This window comes from Pelophylax lessonae (genome assembly GCF_965119305.1).
Source record: "Pelophylax lessonae genome assembly, chromosome: 11".
Classification (NCBI taxonomy): domain Eukaryota; kingdom Metazoa; phylum Chordata; class Amphibia; order Anura; family Ranidae; genus Pelophylax; species Pelophylax lessonae.
Genome location: NC_138778.1, coordinates 152,968,152 through 152,974,151, shown reverse-complemented (window position 1 = coordinate 152,974,151; position 6,000 = coordinate 152,968,152). Strand labels below are relative to the sequence as shown.

The 6,000-nt window shown below is 34.7% G+C and overlaps 1 protein-coding gene across 6 annotated transcripts in view; it reads left to right on the top strand.

The window, feature by feature from the left end:
* Positions 1-6,000, top strand: part of HOXB3 (homeobox B3) — a 90,702-nt gene that overhangs the window by 50,444 nt on the left and 34,258 nt on the right. For 5 of the 6 annotated variants that reach the window (XM_082272547.1, XM_082272549.1, XM_082272548.1 and 2 more), the window contains one exon: positions 4,504-4,564. The exons of the other annotated variant lie outside the window; for it this stretch is intronic. The gene's annotated coding sequence lies outside the window, so the exon portion shown is untranslated. The remainder of the gene's footprint in view (positions 1-4,503; positions 4,565-6,000) is intronic. 6 annotated transcript variants of the gene reach the window in all.

Below are 6,000 nucleotides of genomic sequence, written 5' to 3'. Positions count from 1 at the left end.
CCTTGCACATTTTTCTTTTAGATTGAACAAAACAATATAATATAAGGTCAAACCTAAACACTTTCAATTTTTATGCAATAACGCAGGTCCTTAAAGTTCATAGTTGAAGGTAAATCTAAAGGACATTGAACAAGATAATTGTATAATGTATGGCCAGCTTAATGTTCTCAAGTAAGTTTTCAAAGGCACATCAGAACGTGTATTGTTAACTCTTCCACCAGAAACGTTTCTGATATAAATAAAAGGTGCGCTACTATGGGTTCTACTATGTGCTACTACTACTCATATAGGAGTTTGTATTGTTAACTCTTTCACCAGAAACATGTCTGATATGAATAATAGGTGCTCTACTATGTGCTACTACTACTTATATAAGAGTTTGTATTGTTAACTCTTTCCCCAGACACATGTCTGATATGAAAAATGAGTGTGTGCTCTAGTACAGCTCAAGGAACCTCAGGAGGAACCTTAGGGTTCCAAATAACCCTGGTTGAGAAACCCTGCTCTAGTATGTACTACTACTCTATGCAATGCAATTCTACTATCTCCTCTAATTGCTCTCAAGTGACTTTACAAAGGCACAATATTAGACGTATCTAAGAGCATTGGAACAGGTCCTATGTAATTCTACAATTCCCCCATTAGTACTATTTTTTCCTAAATTCTCAAGTGGGTTTACAAAGGAGCAGTATTTGCCATATGGGCATATTTATGAGCATGTATCGTTAGCTCTTTCACTAGAATCATTTCTGTCATGAATAATGGGTGCCTGCTCTACTGTGTGCTACTGGCAAAATGGCAAGCATTGGAACAGGTCCTATGTAATTCTACAAACCCCAATTAGCACTACATTTTCCTAAGTTCTCAAGTGGGTTTACAAAAAAGCAATATTAGCCATAGAGGCACAGATAGGAGCATGTATTGTTAATTCTTCACTAAAGACATTTCTGATATGAATAATGGGTGTTCTACTATGGCTCTGTGTGCTACTAGCTAAGCATTAAAACAGGTCCTATGTAATTTTACAATTCCCCATTAGTAGTTATTTTTTTAAGTTCTCAAGTGGGCTTCAAAAGAAGAAATGTTAGCCATATAGGCTCATATAGGAGTTTGTATTGGTAACTCTTTCACCAGAAACATGTCTGATATGAAAAATGAGTGTATGCTCTAGTACAGCTCAAGGAACCTCAGGAGGAACCTTAGGGTTCCATATAACCCTGGTTGAGAAAACCTGCTCTAGTATGTACTACTACTCTATGCAATGCAATTCTACTATCTCCTCTAATTGCTCATTTTCCAAATTTCTTGAGTTTACAAAGGCACAATATTAGACTTATCTAAGAGCATGCATTGTTAACCCTTTCACTAGGAACATTTCTAATAAGAATATTGGGTACATGTTCTACTATATGCTACTAGCAAATAGGTAAGCATTGGAACAAGTCCTGTGTAAATCTACAATCTCCCAATGTTTCTCCTTTTCCTAAGTTCCCAACTGTGTTTAAAAATGTACAATATTAGCCACATAGACACATATAAGATAATGCTATGTTAACTCTTTCGACCAGGGACATTTCTTATATGAATAGTGGGTGCATGCTCTTGTTTGCATCAGTACTCATTTTTTCTAAGTTCTCTAGTGGGTTTACAAAGGAACGATATTTGTCATATAGGTACATATAGGAGCTTGTATTGTTAACCCTTTCTACCAGAAACATTTCAGATATGAATAATGGGTGCATGTTGTAGTAAGTGCTACTACTCTATCCGATCCTATTCTACATTCCCCCATGAGTTCTTATTTTTCTAAGCTCACAAGTGAGGTACAAAGGCCAAATATATAGTCACATAGAAGAATGTGTTTTGTTAACCCTTTCTACCAGAAACATTTTTGATATGAATATTGGGTGCATGTTGTGGTAAGTGCTACAACTCTATCCGATACTATTCTACATTCCCCCATGAATTCTTATTTTTCTAAGCTCACAAGTGAGTTTACAAAGGCCAAACATATAGTCAAATAGAAGAATGCGTTTTGTTAACCCTTTCTACCAGAAACATTTCAGATATGAATAATGGGTGCATGTTGTAGTAAGTGCTACAACTCTATCCGATCCTATTCTACATTCCCCCATGAGTTCTTATTTTTCTAAGCTCACAAGTGAGTTTACAAGGGCCAAATATATAGTCACATAGAAGAATGTGTTTTGTTAACCCTTTCTACCAGAAACATTTTTGATATGAATAATGGGTGCATGTTGTAGTAAGTGCCACTACTCTATCTGGTCCTAGTCTACATTCCCCCATGAGTTCTTATTTTTTTAAGTTCACAAGTGAGTTTATAAGGGCCAAATATATAGTCACATAGAAGAATGTGTTTTGTTAACCCTTTCTACCAGAAACATTTTTGATATGAATAATGGGTGCATGTTGTAGTAAGTGCCACTACTCTATCTGGTCCTAGTCTACATTCCCCCATGAGTTCTTATTTTTTTAAGTTCACAAGTGAGTTTATAAGGGCCAAATATATAGTCACACAGAAGAATGTGTATTGTTACCTTTTCTACCAGAATCATTTCTGATATGAAAAATGAGTACACGTTGTAATAAGTGCTACTACTCTATCTGATGCAATTCTACAATCTCCCATCAGTACTCATTTTTTTCCAAAGTTCCCAAGTGGGTTAACAAAGGAACAACATTAGCACTATAGGCACATATAAGATCGTGTATTGTTAACTCTTTCACCAGAAACCTTTCTGATATGAACAATGGGTGCATGCTCTATATGCGCTACTACTCTATTAAGCGTCATTTAATTGGGAAGCACTGGAACAGATCCGTTACAATTCTACAATCTGCACTCAGTACTCATTTTTCCCCCTAAGTAATAACTTTTATCTTGAATCCAGCGAGGAAATGAATAATTAACTGGCCGTGATGTGTGTTTTGTGGCCTGGTGCCAGGGCCACGTGTAATAAAGGATATATAGCCACCGGTCCATGCTTTTCGAGGTCACAATGATTTGTGAGGGTTTTACACACAGTTAAAAAATATGTGCTAATAATATTTAAAGACCAGTAACTCACAGGCTGAATGAGGATTATATATGAGATTTGATATATATCACTGGGACGCAAGACTACTCAAAGGGAAACACGTGGCTGCAACAAAGAATATACAAGATTATGTACATAACGTTACACCTCTGTATAAATCCTGTATTTATTATGGCACCGACAAGCAGAAATGGGAGCCTCATTTCATATTTATACATGTCAGGGGGCCTAACTGCATAAAAATCCGAAAATGGACGATCATTTATATAATGGTGGGCTATTTATCAATTAAAAAAAAAAAATGGGATGGGCATACCTATTACCCTTTAACAAAAAGGCTCTATAACAAAAAGTATCCTAAAAAGCTAAACCTTTATGGGATTGATTTGCTTAGCTTAGTGAATGAGGTTAAACTCTGTTGACTTCCATCATCCATTCATGTGCAAGGAAAAAAAAAACAACATCTTTTTTACTTTCCTTGCATGTGATTGGGCATTTTTTAAAATGTGAATTTTAACCAAGGTTAGGGAAAACTCCCTTGCCAAGTGAACAGCCTATTTGTCTTAATAAATCTAGCTTAAGACAATTCTTTATTTATTTCTTGCCTTAAAATTGCAAAAAAAAAATGGGCAAGACACTGGACTTTATAGATTTTCTGAATGGTGAAAACCCATAGCTATTGGTGTAGACCTGAAAATGAGTATAATCTGTTTACTTAGCTAAGTAAATAAAGTGTAGCTTTGTTCATTTTGCGTATCCAATCATTAGCAGGAGAAATAAAATTAATTGATTCTGCTTGCACAGGTTTGTATGATTAAAATGAGCACAACTTCACTTGATTCACTACGATAAGTAAATTTACACTGAACAAATTAAACTATTCTTTTAGTAAATCAGCATAAAATCTGCATAAAAAAGGATAAAGGCAAGCAACAGAGAAATCTATCAAGGACACCCATGATGGACATATACATGGGCCATTTGAGCAAATTCTTGATTAAAGAGTTTGATTATTTTAAAAAAAAAAAAAAAAGATCCCAATTTATCATAATGGTCTGATACAAAAGAAGCACAGTGTCCAGTCTTCAGAATAATTAATATTTTATTAAATTCCCTTCAACCAGATCGAAGTGAACAGAGACTAGTTTGCACATGACTCATTTAGCACACACTTCCTATGGGAGTGAATTACTAAAAGGTAATTTGTTCACCAGCCTTGGCTCCCAGGGTTCCTTACAAAGACTAAATTATATGAAGGTACAACATTTACTAAGACAATAAAACGAATTCAAAATGGATATTACTTCAAGGAATGAGGAGCTTGTTATTTATTGAGAATCCTAAACCAGAGAACATATAAACAGGTTAACCAGTACTTGGTGTTTGGCATTTGGGAGTTCTGTTTTATCATCTAGTAACAAGTTTTGTTGCTTTGATCCCACAGACCCTCTTTGCTGTATTTTCCTGTTGCTCATCGGCATTTACTGGACAAGATTATTAAATTGGTAAGTTTAGTTCTTTAAAATGTGACATCAGGGGGGAGATTTATTATTAATGGAGGGATTTTACCCATGCTTCAAGTGAAATATTTGTTTATTTTTATTTTAATGTATTTTTAATTTACCTAAAATTCACACTGGAAAAAAAAAATGATTGTCTTATTTGAGTTTGTTAAAGTCGTGTGCAATTATAACCAGGTGGTGGCAGTGACAAAAACAAAACAAAACAAATAATAAAAAAATAAATAAAGTAAATAAATATATATATATATATATATATATATATATATATATATATATATATATATATATATATATATATATATATATATATATATATATATATATATATATATTTGTTTTTTTTTGTTTATTTGTTTTGTTTCTATATATATATAGATATATAATGAAAACCTCAATTAAGAGAAGCAGCATAGTCTAAAAAAAAAAGAAAAAAAAAAAAAGCTAGTTCTCTGACCAGGCGTCTTTAGCTGAGTAGTAATAGGAGGTGTCAGAGTCAGGACACGCCCCCTACAGTGGGCTCTATTATTCTGCTGCTGTAATATGTAACCAGTTCCACTTAGTAATCGTTTAAGCGTAATTGACTCAGGCATCCTCTGCATTACCCTGACGAGGTGTCTGTTAGTCCTCCTTGTTAGATAAGTCAGAGAATGACAAGTAATGCCAGGCATACCCAATGATAGGAGGTATGTATGCACATCTGTACTCTGCAGCAATTTAGACTTCATGCACACTGGTCTTAAAAAAACGCCAGTTCCCTTGGCAGAAAAAAAAAAAAAAAAACGATTTTGTACACTTTTTCTTATATGTTCTTTAAGCTTGTAAAAGCAACACTATGTTTTGCATATGTGTCCATGTACATTCGGCTCCATGCACTCTGGGGTTTAAAAAAAACGCCAGTTCCCTTGGCAAAAAAAAAACAAAAAAACGATTTTGTACACATGCGTTTATTAAGCGTTTTTCCCCCCAAAAAACTCCTGTAGAAAAAGTGTTTTTGAATCCAGTGTGCATCCATGTGGCATTTTTCCTTATATTTTCTTTCAGCTTGCAAAAGCAACACTATGTTTAGCATATGTGTCCATGTACATTGGGCTCCATGCACTCTGGGCTATAAAAAAAAACGCTAGTTTCCTTGGCAGAAAACCTTTTTGTACAGAAAAAGGCAAACTCAAACCAGAGAAGGATTCTTTTTTTTTTTGCACACTGGCGTTTTTTAAGCTCCGTTAGAAGTTTAAGGCTCCATGCACACTGGGTTTAAAAAACAACAGTTCTGGCAGAAAAAAAACACTCTTATAGTGCATTTTTGTACACAGTTTCAGTGAGTTTATGGGAGTTTAGCGCTTTTTCTGCCAGAAAGCACTAATCAGAAATGCAAACCCAAAGGGTTTTTTTTCCTGCCTAGAAGATCCAGCCTGCCCTGC